This window comes from Rhinopithecus bieti, unplaced genomic scaffold, assembly GCF_001698545.2.
Source record: "Rhinopithecus bieti isolate Rb0 unplaced genomic scaffold, ASM169854v2 scaffold_37505, whole genome shotgun sequence".
Lineage (NCBI taxonomy): Eukaryota > Metazoa > Chordata > Mammalia > Primates > Cercopithecidae > Rhinopithecus > Rhinopithecus bieti.
Genome location: NW_016815797.1, coordinates 489,623 through 503,579, shown reverse-complemented (window position 1 = coordinate 503,579; position 13,957 = coordinate 489,623). Strand labels below are relative to the sequence as shown.

General features: G+C 44.6%; 1 pseudogene; it reads right to left on the bottom strand.

The window, feature by feature from the left end:
* Positions 1-37: 37 nt before the first annotated feature.
* LOC108516295 (peptidyl-prolyl cis-trans isomerase A pseudogene) lies at positions 38-565 on the bottom strand (annotated as a pseudogene).
* Positions 566-13,957: the final 13,392 nt, after the last annotated feature.

Below are 13,957 nucleotides of genomic sequence, written 5' to 3'. Positions count from 1 at the left end.
GAATGGTCTGGTGGTTAAGATAAAACACAAGTCAAACTTATTCGAGTTGTCCACAGTCAGCAATGGTGATCTTCTTGCTGGTCTTGCCATTCCTGGACCCAAAGCGCTCCATGGCCTCCACAATATTCATGCCTTCTTTCACTTTGCCAAAGACCACATGCTTGCCATCCAACCACTCAGTCTTGGCAGTGCAGATGAAAAACTGGGAACCATTTGTGTTGGGTCCAGCATTTGCCATGGACAAGATGCCAGGACCTGTATGCTTTAGGATGAAGTTCTCATTTTCAAATTTCTCCCCATAGATGGACTTGCCACCAGTGCCATTATGGCGTGTGAAGTCACCACCCTGACACATAAACCCTGGAATAATTTTGTGAAAGCAGGAACCCTTATCACCAAATCCTTTCTCTCCAGTGCTCAGAGCACGAAAATTTTCTGCTGTCTTTGGAACCTTGTCTGCAAACAGCTCGAAGGAGACGCGGCCCAAGGGCTCGCCATCGACGGCAATGTTGAAGAACACGGTAGGGTTGACCATGGCTAGTAGTACAAGAATTTCCTCGGCGGCAGCGTCTACAAAGCCATCCCTATCTTTCTTAAGCCTCACAAACAAGTTACAAGGCAGGTACCACTGTTTTCATTTTATAGACCAGGAAACTGAAGCACAACAAGGTAGATGACTTGTCCAAGATATCATAGGGTATAACTGGAGAAGCCCAGGATCTGAACCCTGCTCCATGTGACTCCAGATCCCAGCTCCCTGCCCGCCAGCCTTCCCTGGGTGCAGCAGGACACAGCCCAGGCCTCAAGGATTCATGTTGCAAATAGAACAGATTTCAGTGGCTGACTCTGCTGCACTCTGGAGCCTGGGAGGGGCAACACTCCACCTGGAGAACTCAGAAGGTGGCACAGAATGGGGGACAGTGGCTGCATCTCGGGGGACAGTGGCTGCATCTCGAAGGAGCAGGTTTCTGCCAGTCATGGAAAATACGCTCCAGAGAGAAGGCCCCAGGGACACAAAGATGTGGAATCATGGATGAGTGTGGCCCAGGGATAAATTCAAGGAAGAGGAGCAAGATGGAGTGTGTGTGTGCTGGGATTACAGGCGTGAGCCACCGCAACTGACCCCCTTTGACTATTTTGAATGCTATTGTGAAAATGGCTATATAAGTATCTGCTTGAGCCTCTACTTTCAATTCTTTTGAGGATGTACCTAGAAGTGGAATTGCTGAGTCATATAGTAATTTTGTTTGGCTTTTTGCAGAATCGCCATGTTTTTTATAGCAGCTGCACCATTTTACATTGCCAGCAACAAGGTACAAGGCCTTCAATTTCTCCAAATTCTCATCAGTACTTGTGACTTCCATTTTAAAAATAACTGTCCCAGGCCGGGCGCGGTGGCTCACGCCTGTAATCCCAGCACTTCGGGAGGCCGAGGCGGGTGGATCATGAGGTCAGGAGATGGAGACCATCCTGGCTAACATGGTGAAACCCTATCTCTACTAAAAATACAAACAAATTAGCTGGACGTGGTGGCGGGCACCTGTAGTCCCAGCTACTCGGGAGGCTGAGGCAGGAGAATGGTGTGAACCTGGGATTTGGAGCTTGCAGTGAGCGGAGATCGTGCCATAGAGCGAGACTCTGTCTCAAAAACAAAACGAAACAAAACAAAAAATCTGTCCCAGTGGGTGAGAGGTGGTATCTCATGGTTTTGATTTGTATAGTTTGGAATCATTACATTTCCCTAATGATCAATTGACATTGAACATCTTTTCAGGTGCTTATTTGCCATTTGTGTTTCTTCTCTGAAGAAAATGTGTGGGAAACTGGATGAAGGGTACTTTTCATAACCTCTGTCTTCACTGGGGTTTTCTGTTTGTTGATTCATTGCCATAATCCATTCTGTTGCTTATTTAAATAGGGGTTTCTTTGGCTTTTTGAACTTCTTTGTAATAGCTGCTTTGCTTTGAAGCCTCTGTTTGCTAATTCCAATATCTGAGGACTGTCAGACACAATTTCTTTTTTTTGTTTGTTTTTCTTTTTTTGAGACGGAGTCTCGCTCTGTCACCCAGGCTGGAGTGCAGTGGCCAGATCTCGCTCACTGCAAGCTCCGCCTCCCGGGTTTACGCCGTTCTCCTGCCTCAGCCTCCAGAGTAGCTGGGACTACAGGCGCCCGCCACTTTGCCCAGCTAGTTTTTTGTATTTTTTAGTAGAGACGGGGTTTCACCGTGTTAGCCAGGATGGTCTTGATCTCCTGACCTTGTGATCCGCCCATCTCGGCCTCCCAAAGTGCTGGGATTACAGGCTTGAGCCTCCGCGCCCGGCCTGTCAGACACAATTTCTATTGAATTCTCTTTTTTCTGAGGATGGGTCTTTGTATGTCTTATAATGTTTTGTTGAATACTTGATATTTGAGATAATGTATTGAAGCAACTCTGGATTCCCCCTCTTGTGCACTATTGTTTTTGTTTTGTTTGTGAACTCTATCTTCTCAGCAACGTGTGGCTGCTTTCTTCTTATTTTTATGTTTAAGACTGCTTCCTTGGTTTTGCAACTGTGACTTCATACATTAGCATTCAGTTGGAGGTTAGTCAGACTATGCTCATAGCCAATTAGGCTTCTGTACTGTGCTGATGGATCTGCAATTTGGCAGAGGAGCACCTTCTAACCACAGGCCACATTCAAGTCTACTCTAGCTATTACATTCCACTAGGATCTCTTGCGTCTTCTCCGCATATATGGTCATATTCAGTTGGCCAGAGATGCATGAGTGGCTTCAGCTCAATCCAATCTTCGTCACACACGTGCTCATCCTCTGCTCAATGTGGCATATGTGAGAGTTTATCAAGGCCCCTATTGCTGTCTCACCACCTGGAACTCCCTAGTAAAACCTTATTTATCCTTTTGGTCCATTTCTTGTTCAAAAAAGGTCTGAGTTTAGGCTAGGCACAGCGGCTCATGCCTGTAATCCCAGCACTTTGGGATACTGAGGTGGGCAGGTTACTTAAAGTCAGGAGATCGAGACCAGCCTGGCCAATATGGCGAAACCCTGTCTCTACGAAAACCACAAAAATTAGCCAGGTGTGGCGGTGCGTGCCTGTAATCCAAGCTACTGGAGAGGCTGAGGCAGAATTGCTTAAACCCGGGAGGGAGAGGTTGCAGTGAGTGGAGATGGCCCAACTGTGCTCCAGCCTGGGCAACAGAGTGAGACTGAGTTTCAAACCAACCAACCAACCAACAAACAAAAAAGTTCTGACTTCAGGTTAGCAGAGCTGCTGGACATCCCTGATCACTTGTCAGTGAGATCCAATTTAGCTGACAGTATTTAAATCAAGTGACATCCCTCTGGTAGTATAATCAAAGGTAATAGTTTCTTTATCTGCCCCCACATTCATCAAATTAAACAGTGTTGGGAAGTTATGACAGTTTCCCCAGGTAGGAACATCACAGACTTTTGCTATTTGCACCCACATTTAAGCAATCCTTCCTTCCTTCCTTCCTTCCTTCCTTCCTTCCTTCCTTCCTTCCTTCCTTCCTTCCTTCCTTCCTTCCTTCCTTCCTTCCTTCCTTCCTTCCTTCCTTCCTTCTTTGCTTTGCAACAGAGTTTCACTCTGTTGCCCAGGTTGGAGTACAGTGGTGTGATATTGGCTCACTGTAACCTCCACCTCCTGGGCTCAAGTGATCCTCTAGCCTCAGTCTCCCAAGTAGTTGGAATTACAGGTGCACACCACCAGACCCGGCTAATTTATGTATTTTTTGTAGAGACAGGGTTTCACCATGTTGCCCGAGCTGGTCTCCAACTCCTGAGTGCAAGCAATCTGCCCACCTAGCCCTCCCAAAGTGTTGGGATTACAGGCATGAGCCACTGCGTCCAGTCTAAGAAATTTTCATGAATGAACACTTATCAGCTTTACATACACATTTGGCAAATTTCCAGAGCATTGAAACTTTTTTTTTTAACTGCCATGATGGTTTTCTACAGATCATAGGTGCCTTGGGGGAAGAAGATTCATTGATCTGCTAACTTCATCATGTCAAAAACTCCAAATAGTATTTTTATTGCAAGAATTCTCTTCTATAATTGCAGTGCTAGACATTGTCTCTTTTCTTTTCTTATTTTCTTTTAAGATGGAGTCTTGCTCCGTCACCCAGGCTGGAGTGCAGTGGTGCAATCTTGGCTCACTGCAACCTCCGCCTCCTTGGTTCTAGCCATTCTCCTTCCTCAGCCTCCCTAGTAGCTGGGATTACAGGTGTGCACCACCACAACCAGCTAATTTTTAATTTTTAGTAGAGACAGGATTTCACCATGTTGTCCGGGCTGGTCTTGAACTTCTGACTGACCTCAGGTGATCCGCCCGCCTTGGCCTCCCAAAGCACTGGAATTACAGGTGTGAGCCACTGCACCCGGCGTGATGTTGTCTGTTTTCATTCACAATCCATTTCTACATTTATTTCCTTACTCCCTGTGTTGCAAGGGCTGGCTAGAAAGCTACATTTCCCAGGCCATGCAATCTAGACTTACAGCAACCTTTACCTCCAGGCTTAAGTGATCCTCCCACCTCAGTGTCCTCAGTAGTTGGGACTACAGGGGCACGCCACCACGCCTAGCTAATTTTTGTATTTTTTTTTTAGAGACAGGGTTTCACCATGTTGCCCAGACTCCTGAGCTCAAGGGATCCTCCTGCCTTGGTCTTCCAAAGTGCTGGGACTACAGGCGTGAAATCCCTGATCCCCACCAGCCCAGCCAATTAAACTTCATTTGAATAAAAAAAAAAAGAAAAACCCGGCCGGGTGCAGTGGCCTCACACCTGTAATCCCAGCACTTTTGGGAGGCCGAGATGCGGGTGGTCATGAGCGTCAGCGAGATCGAGACCATCCTGGGCAACACAGTGAAACCCCATCCTCTACTAAAAATTTACAAAAAAATAAGCCAGGCGTGGTGGCGGCGCCTGTGTCCCAGCTACTCGTGAAGCAGAGGCAGGAGAATGGCCGGGGAACCTGGGAGGCGGAGCTTGCAGTGATGCGAGATCGTGCCACTTGCATCCAGCCTGGGCGACAAGAGCGAGACTCCGTCTCAAAAAAAAAAAAAGAAAAGAAACCTTGAAGAAAGCAAAAAAGACAAAGCATAAATTGGGAGAAAATATTTGCAGATCTTATATTTGATATAGAACTTTAATACAAAATATAAAAATAAGAGCCCAATAATAAGAGGACAACCCAGTTTAAAATTGGGCAAGAGAGACCTGAATAGACATTTCAATGAAGACAACATGTAAATGGCTCATAATCACATGAAAATATGCTCAACATCATAAGCAATTAGGAAAAGCAAATTAAAGCCATCATGCAATACCAATATACACCATGCAATACACACCAATCAGAATGGTTAAAATTAAGATTGCTAATACTAAATGCTGATAAACATGCTTAGCAAGTGGAACCTTCATAAATTGCTGATTGGCGTATAAAAAGGTACATTCTCTTTACATATCAGTTTGGCAGTTTCTCAAAGGATTAGATATAAACTTAGCATAAGACCCAGCAATTTTACTTCTATGATTCTACTCAAGAGATATGAAAACATATGTCCATATAAAGATTAGTATGAGAATGTTCATTACAGCATTATTCAAAATAGCCAAAATGTGAACAAATGCTTATTAACTACAGAATGGATAAACAAAATGTGGTATGTATGTTCCTATATAGGATTACTTTGGAAAAAAAAAAAGAAAAGAAATTAAATATTGATCTTTCCACAATATGTAAAAAAAAAACCTAAAAAACATTATGACGTGGAAGAAGATAAGACCATCTCTTTCATAATTCTATTTATATGAAATTCCCAGAAAAGTCAAAATTTTAAAGACACCTGTTGCTTAGGGCTGAGGATGGAAGTGAGGACTTATGGCAAACAGGGTTTAAATCAATTTTTGGAGGTAATTAAAATGTTTTAAAACAGAAAATTTCTGGCCGGGCATGGTGGCTCACGCCTGTAATCCCAGCACTTTGGGAGGCTGAGGCGGGTGGATCACTTGAGGTCAGGAGTTCGAGGCCAGCCTGGCCAACATGGTGAAACCCTGTCTCTGCTAAAAATACAAAAATTAGCCTGGTGTGGAGGCACGCACACCTGTAATCTCAGCTACTCAGGAGGTTGTAGCAGGAGAATCACTTAAACCTTGGTAGGTGGAGATTGCAGTGAGTCAAGATCATGCCACTGCACTCCAGCCTGGGTGACAGAGCAAGACTCCGTCTCAAAAAAAACAAAAAACAAACAAACAAAAATCCCAGGAAATTGCAGAACTCTAGAGCTGACAATTGCACAGCTCTATAAACTAACTAAAAGTCATTGAAATGCATGTTTGCAATGAGAGAATCTTACTGTTTGTAAATTTTGCCTAACAGATTTCCACCTGGAAAAATGGAAGAAAGGTACACACCCTAATACCCACAGGTCTTCCTATCTAGGCAGTAGCATGACTTTCTACTTTCTTTATCAGCTAAATCTGGCTGCCTGTAATAGATTTCAAAAAAGGGCATGAAGCTTGCGCCCTCTCTTCATTCCTTTGCAAAGTGATTTTGCAGCTCCTCCCAGTAAGAATTGGAGTCTGTTTCTTCATGCCTTGATTCTGGACTGCCCTCTTGAATTATTTTCACCAACAGGATGTGGCAAAAGTGATGTTGTGTTAGTTTTCAGCCTGGGCCTCAGGAGATTTTAAACCCTCTTACTCTCTTACAGAAACTGTCTCAGCTATTATGAAGACAAGCCTGGGCTAGTCTGTCAGATGATGAGAAGCACTTGGTGCATCAACCACAACACCGCAGCAGATTGACAGCCGCTTGAGTGAGGTTATCCTGGACCATCCAGCTGACGCAGGTACATGACCATGTGTAACTGAAGGTAGCTCAGCCTGGTCCAGATTAATAGAACTATGCAATCGATCTGTGGACACGTGGCTAAAAACACTCTTGCTATTCTAATGCACTAGTTTTGGGGTGATTGGTTATGCAGCCGTATCTAACTAACACACTGACCCTGGTTTTGCTCATGGGGAGGCTCTCCTCTGTCCATTGATCTCTAGGTTGTGTCTGAGCTGGACAGTGACTAGGATGACTCAGGGACTGCCCTTCTCTACTAGTCTGCTCTTGGCGTTGGGTCCCGTGTCATTGTCACAGGATTGCCTAATAGCAGGATTTGGCCAACTAGAGCTCATGGGTAACATCCAGGCTGCCGCCTGTTTTTGTAAATAAAGTTTTATCAAAATATGGGTGGATCACGTGAGGTCAGGAGTTTGAGACCAGCCTGGCCAACACGGTGAAACCCTGTCTCTACTAAAAACACAAAAATTAGTCAGGTGTGGTGGTGTGTGCCTATAGCCCCTGCTACCTGGGAAACTGAGACAGGAGAACCACTTGAACCCAGGAGGCAGAGGTTGCAGTGAGCCAAGATCCCGCCACCACACTCCAGCCTGGGCGGCAGAGTGAGACTCTGCCTCAAAAAAAGAAAAAGAAAAGAAAAGAAAAAAAGAAATACAGTTGCTGTGGTCTGAATGTTTGTCTTCCCCCAAATTCATATGTTGAAACTTAATCCCTCACAGGATAGTATTAAAAGGTGGGGCTTTTAGGTCATGAGGACTCCCTCCTCATGAGCGTGATTAGTGCCCTTATAAAGGAGGTTTGAGGAAGCTCTTTTGCCCTTCTGCCAAGCGAGGATGCACAGAAAGTGCCATCTATGAATAAGAGGCCCTCACCAGACACTGAATCTGCTGGTGCCTTGATCTTGGACTTTCCAGCCTCCTGAACTGCAAGCAATAAATTTCTGTGGTTTATAGATTACTTTATCTAAGGCATTCCTTTACAGCAGTCCGAGTGGACTGAGACAACAATCATGCTTATTGTTTCTTTTGTCTATGGCTGCTGTCCTCCTGGCAGAGTTGAGTAGTTGTGACAGAAAATGCATAGCCTGCAAAGCTTAACATATTTACTATCTTGCCCTTTATAGAAAAAGTTTGCTGACTCTTGCCCTATAGGATAATGATCACAAGGATTTCTCTCAAAATACAAGTTCCTTTCAAACCTATAAATCATATAAACTATCTGAATTTATTGAAGAGCTAATAACCTAAGTCAAAAAGCTTACTGCGGCCGGGCTCAGTGGCTCATGCCTGTAATCCCAACATTTTGGGAGGCCGAGGCAAGTGGATCACGAGGTCAGGAGTTTGAGACCAGCCTGGCCAACATGGCAAAACCCCATCTCTACTAAAAATACAAAAATTAGCCAGGCACGGTGGTGTGTACCTGTAATCCCAGCTACTCTGAAGGCTGAGGCAGGAGAATCACTCAAACCCAGGAGGCAGAGGTTGCAGTGAGCTGAGATCGCACCACTGCACTCCAGCCTGGGCGATAGGGCAAGATTCCATCTCAAAAAAAAAAAAAGAAAAGCTTACTGAGTCTTGGATTATGAAGCTAGGAACCTAAGAATCTCCTCTATCCCAGCAATCAGATATTTTGACTTTAGCTGTTGCTTTAATAGCCTTGGTTTAGTATATCTCTGAAACAGTGGCCTTGCAAAGGAGGCACCAACTAGTCAGCATTGCTCTCAAACTGCATCCTCATGCTCCTCACTATCAAGGTTACTGTCCTCTTTCTCAACAAGTAGGTACTTTAGGAGACTGGAGGATGAGGCTTCCTTCTTGTCCCAATTTTAAACTGCAGTACTAGTTTCTACCACACTGCCTTAGATATCACCATCACCTTGAGGTGGAGACATCAACTTTTTCAACTATGCCAATTAGGATGCTTCTAGCTCAGTGCTAAATGACTCTCCCAGTGGCAGCAGTTGTGGAATATTTCAACATCAGGGCCGCCTGAGCTGATAAATAATAGTTGGAGTAAACAATAGACTAACCATCAAGGTTAAAAGGAAAATTTGAGGAATGAGGTGTCCATGGGACCTTGAAAGGCACCAACATATTCCTGAAGATCTGGGAGGCCATGTGCATGCCCAGGGCTGTATGCAGCAGTGTGCATGCTCAGGAAAGACATGAGAAGTTCTCACCTCTGACTGAACATGAGGATATGCACAAGCAGGAAGCGAAGGCTAAGGCAGAGCTTAAACCATCTGGCTGAGAGGCGAAGGCATTCCCCAATGCACATATAGAGCCTCCTGGCAAAGACTTGGAGACTTACTGGTTCCAGGCATTTACAGAAACATCTGTCAAATCATTACTTGACCACTGTGATGGTTGGTTTTGTGTGTCAACTTAGCTAGGTTATAGTACCTCAATATAACTTCAATCAATATAGTACTTCAGTCAAACACTAATCTAGGTGTTGCTGTGATGGTACTTTGTAGATATGGTTAATACCTACAACCAGTTGACATTAAGGAGATTATTCTGCATACTGTGGATGAGTGTCATCTAACCAATTGAAAGGTCTTAAAAGCAAAATTTGTTTCCCTGAAGAAGAAATTCTGCTATAAGACCACAGCATTAACTCTTGCCCAAGATTATCCAGGCTGCCCTACAAAATTCAGCATAAGTCAGCAGCAAAAGCCAGTTCTATGAAGTAAATATCTTTATCTATCTTTTTATCTATCTGTCTGTCTGTCTATCTGTCTACCATCTACTTATTTACCTATCTTATCTGTCCTACTGGTTCTGTTTCTCTGCAGAATTCTGACTGATGCAGACTTTGGTACCAAGAGTGTATCTAGAGGTATCTAGAGGAACAGAATATTAAGGAGGATGAGCTTTCTTTCTTTCTTCCTTTACTTTCTTTCTTCCTTTCTTTTTTTAGATAGAATTTCACTCTGTCACCCAGGCTCCCGAGTAGCTGGGACTATAGGTGCATGCTAACATGCCTGGCTAATTTTTGTATTTTTAGTAGAGACAGGGGTTTCCTCATGTTGGCCATGCTGGTCTCAAACTCCTGACATCAAGTGATCCACCTGCCTCAGCCTCCCAAAGTGCTGGGATTACAGGCACAAGCCACTGTGCCCAGTCTTAAGGATGAGCTTTCTTCATTAGCTCTAGGGTTTCTGGAATTGGTTCTCAATTTGATTATATTTGAAGACACTGATGACTCTATTTCTGGCAGTAAAGACAACACTGATAATCCATGGCGTGATCTGGCAATACATATATAACAAATATCACCCTTTGATACTCCTAATCAAATATTTACAGGAGGTAAGGTTCTGGGTGATCACGTATTTGATATCTTGGAACATTTTAATCAAACTAACTGCTGTGATTTGATGTGTCCCCTATTGTTCGTGATTGGAAACTCGACCCCCAATCTGGCAGTGGTAGGAGGTGGGGTCTAATGAGAGGTGATTAGGCCATGAGGGCAAAGTGAATGAATTAATGCTATTATCCCAGGGGAGGATTTGTTATAAAAGAGGGAGTTCAGCTGCCATTTATTCTCTCTCTTCCTCTTCTGCTTTCTGCCATGAGAAGATGATGCAGCAAGAAGGTCCTTGTCAGATGCCAGCCACTAGATCTGGAACTTCCCAGCTCCGGAAACATGAGCCAATACATTTCTGTTATTATAAATTACTCAGTCTCAGGTGTTACATAATGGGAGCACAAACTGGACAAAAACACTGGCAAATATAATGACATTGGCTGGTGGCTCCTAATTGCATGGGAAAAGCGGGGAAAGAGGAAAAGGACCCTAGGGATCTGAATTCCCACCTCAAGCTCTGTATAAACGACCTGAAGCTTCAATGTCTGCTCTAGCAAAAACCCTTATCTTCGGTAGCCACAGAGGTGAGATTGCTAAGAGTCAAACCCAGAGTCTCATCCTACAATCAGGTGAGTTACAAAGCAAACTGATTTTCCAGTCCTCCATGGTGTCTGATGCTAAAGTGAAAGCATTCATTGGGAATGAATGGGATCCTGAAAATTGAGATGGTGCTATGGTTTGGATGTTTGTCCCTTCCAAATCTCATGATAAAATTTGATCAAAATGTTGGAAGTGGGGCCTAATGGGAGGTGTTTGGGTCATGGGGGTGAATGCCTCGTGAATAGAGTAATGCCCTCCCTTGTGGGTGAGTGAGTTCTCTCTTAGTTCCTGCAAGAGCTGGTTGTTAAAAAGAGACTGAAACCTCTTTCTGCTCTCTTTTCTCTTCTTTCCACGTGGTCTCTGCACTCACGGGCTTCCCTTTGCCTTCTGCTATGAGTGGCAGCAGCCTCAGCAGCTGAGACCTATCGGGAGATGATGCCAAATCTTGAACTTTCCAACCATCAGAACGATGAGTCAAATAAACCTTTTTTCTTTAGAAACTACCTGGCTTCAGGTATCCCTTTATAGCAACACTAAATGTCCTAAGACAGATGGAGACATATGGGGAGATCTGGATGAAGGTGGGGACATTAAATCTCTAAATTTGGATGTGTTTTCTTTGCCTTTAGAAGCTGTTCCACCTACATCTGAGGAGAGTAATTCTGCTTTGTTTGAGGAAACTGTAATGGCTCCCTGAGAAAATTACCTTACAAAACATTGCTAATTTTCCTCAGGACCCACTCATCCACCCATCACCACCTGTTTTTGCATCTACACCTATAACTAGAATCACTCTAAGCAGGCCTTGAAAGATGAGGCACAAAGTATGACCCCCAAGGGTATGCATTACACTTCAAATGAAATACATGATTTTTCCAGTTTATACAGACAGAAATATGGAGAATATGTGTTGTCACAAAGCAGAGATTCTAGATTCAGTGTTGTGGCTCAGATGGATGGAAAGAACTCTAGTGTTTGGTTGGTTAGTTGGCTGAAACATGAACCAAAAGGTGGCCTGCACTACATGAAGTGTCAGAACTGCCTTGGTATATTCTAGTAGAAGGTATCCAGAGGCTCAGGGAGACTGGAGGGTAGAGTGGATTTGTTTTGTAAGACTGGCTTCTCCACCCCTGGTGGGTTCAGAGAACATACCTTTAACCATGATTGTGAGAAATAAATTTGTGAGGGAGTCCCAGTATCTTTGAAAACCTATGTGGTTGCTTTTATCTGTAGGTAAAAATTACAGTGAGAACTGCTGCCACTGAGTTGGGAAACCTAAATCCACTTAGGTAATTGGATTCCAGGGTGGCAGGAGCCAAGGGGAGGCACTTAATTGCCAAAGGCAAGGTGGGTGGGGTTGCTATAATGAACAGCAGAATCAAAGCAGCAATCAGAATATTCTGACTCAGACCTGTGATGTTGACTAGCTGATGATGGTGTTGCTAGAAGTGAAACAGACAGGAAGCCTACTACATTCTTTTTTGATCTGCATAAGCAGAAGAGTTCTAGGTCACGTAAACGGAAGTCTAACTTGAATTACCAGAGCAGAGAGTCATGGTGCCTCAACTAATGCCCAGACTTGAGCCAGTTTACAGACTCTGAACCCTTTGAATGAAGGAGAATCCAGGTCACCTTGAAGAAGGACTCGGCTACGTTGTCAAAAATTTAAAATGGTTTATCTTTCTTCCAGCCTTCCCTAAAGGGACCCATAACCTTTCATCAGGGTGACTGCATTATGGGAAGGGAAATAATCAGACTTTTTGGGGGTTGCTGGGCACTAGCTCTGAAGTGACATGAATTCCAGGAGAACTAAAATGTCACTGTCATCCATTAGCCTGAGCAGAGTTTTATGGCGGTTAGGTGATCAATGGAGTATTAGCTCAGGTGCTTCTCCTAGTGGGTCCAGTGGGCCACTGAACTCATCCTGTGGTTATTTCTCCAGTTCTAGAATGCATAACATTGGAATAGACATGCACAGCAACTGGCAGAATTCCCGTATTGATTCCCTGACCTGTGGAGTGAGGGCCACTATGGCGGGACAGGCCAGGTGGAAGCCACTAGAATTATCTCCAACTAGGAAAATAGTAAGCCAATAGTAGTACTGTATCCCTGGAGGGATGGCAAAGATTAATGCCACCACCAAGGACTTGAAAGATGCAGGGGTGGTGATTCTGCTATCATCCCCCATTCTCATCACTTTTTTGGCCAGTGTAGAAGACAGATGGGGCTTGGAGAATGACAGTGGATTATCTTTTTTTTTTTTTTTTGAGGCGGAGTCTCGCTCTGTCGCCTGGACTGGAGTACAGTGGCCAGATCTCAGCACACTGCAAGCTCCGCCTCCCGGGTTTACGCCATTCTCCTGCCTCAGCCTCCCGAGTAGCTGGGACTACAGGCGCCTGCCACCCCGCCCGGCTAGTTTTGTATTTTAGTAGAGACGGGGTTTCACCGTGTTAGCCAGGATGGTCTCGATCTCCTGACCTCGTGATCCACCCGTCTCGGCCTCCCAAAGTGCTGGGATTACAGGCTTGAGCCACCGCGCCCGGCCGACAGTGGATTATCTTAAGTTCAACTGGTTGTCAACTCTAATTGCAGCTGTTGTTCCGATGTGTTGTTGTTGCTTGAGCAAATTAACACAACCCCCGATACTTGGTAGGCAGCTATTGATCTGTCAATTTTTTTTCCCCTCAATAACTGCTCACAAAGACCACCAGAAGCAGTTTGTTTTTAGTTGGCAAGGCCAGAAATACACCTTCACTATGCTACCTCAGGGCATATCATCTCTCCAGCTCTATATCCCTCTCTGCTTCTGGTGACGGCTGCCTAGGTCTAAGGGGTCTTGTGCAGAAACTCTCTAATGGTCATCACTGGGACAGATTTTCCATACTCTGCTGTCCATCATGTGGCCCTGTCTTCCACCCTAAGGGATCTTGGTACATTGTGGGCAGGGCTCTGCTGACAGTAATGCTTTGATAACCAAATGGTACTTATGACTTAGGACAATTGCTATTGTTACAGAAACAGCAGGGGTTCAGTCTAGGTCCTGTTACTCACCACACAGGAAGCCAACCACCGAGACAACAAGCAGTGCCAAGGAAAAAGGCTTTAATTGGGTGCTGCGGCCGAGTAGATGGGTGCTCAGTCTCAAGTCCATCTTCCTGACTAAAAC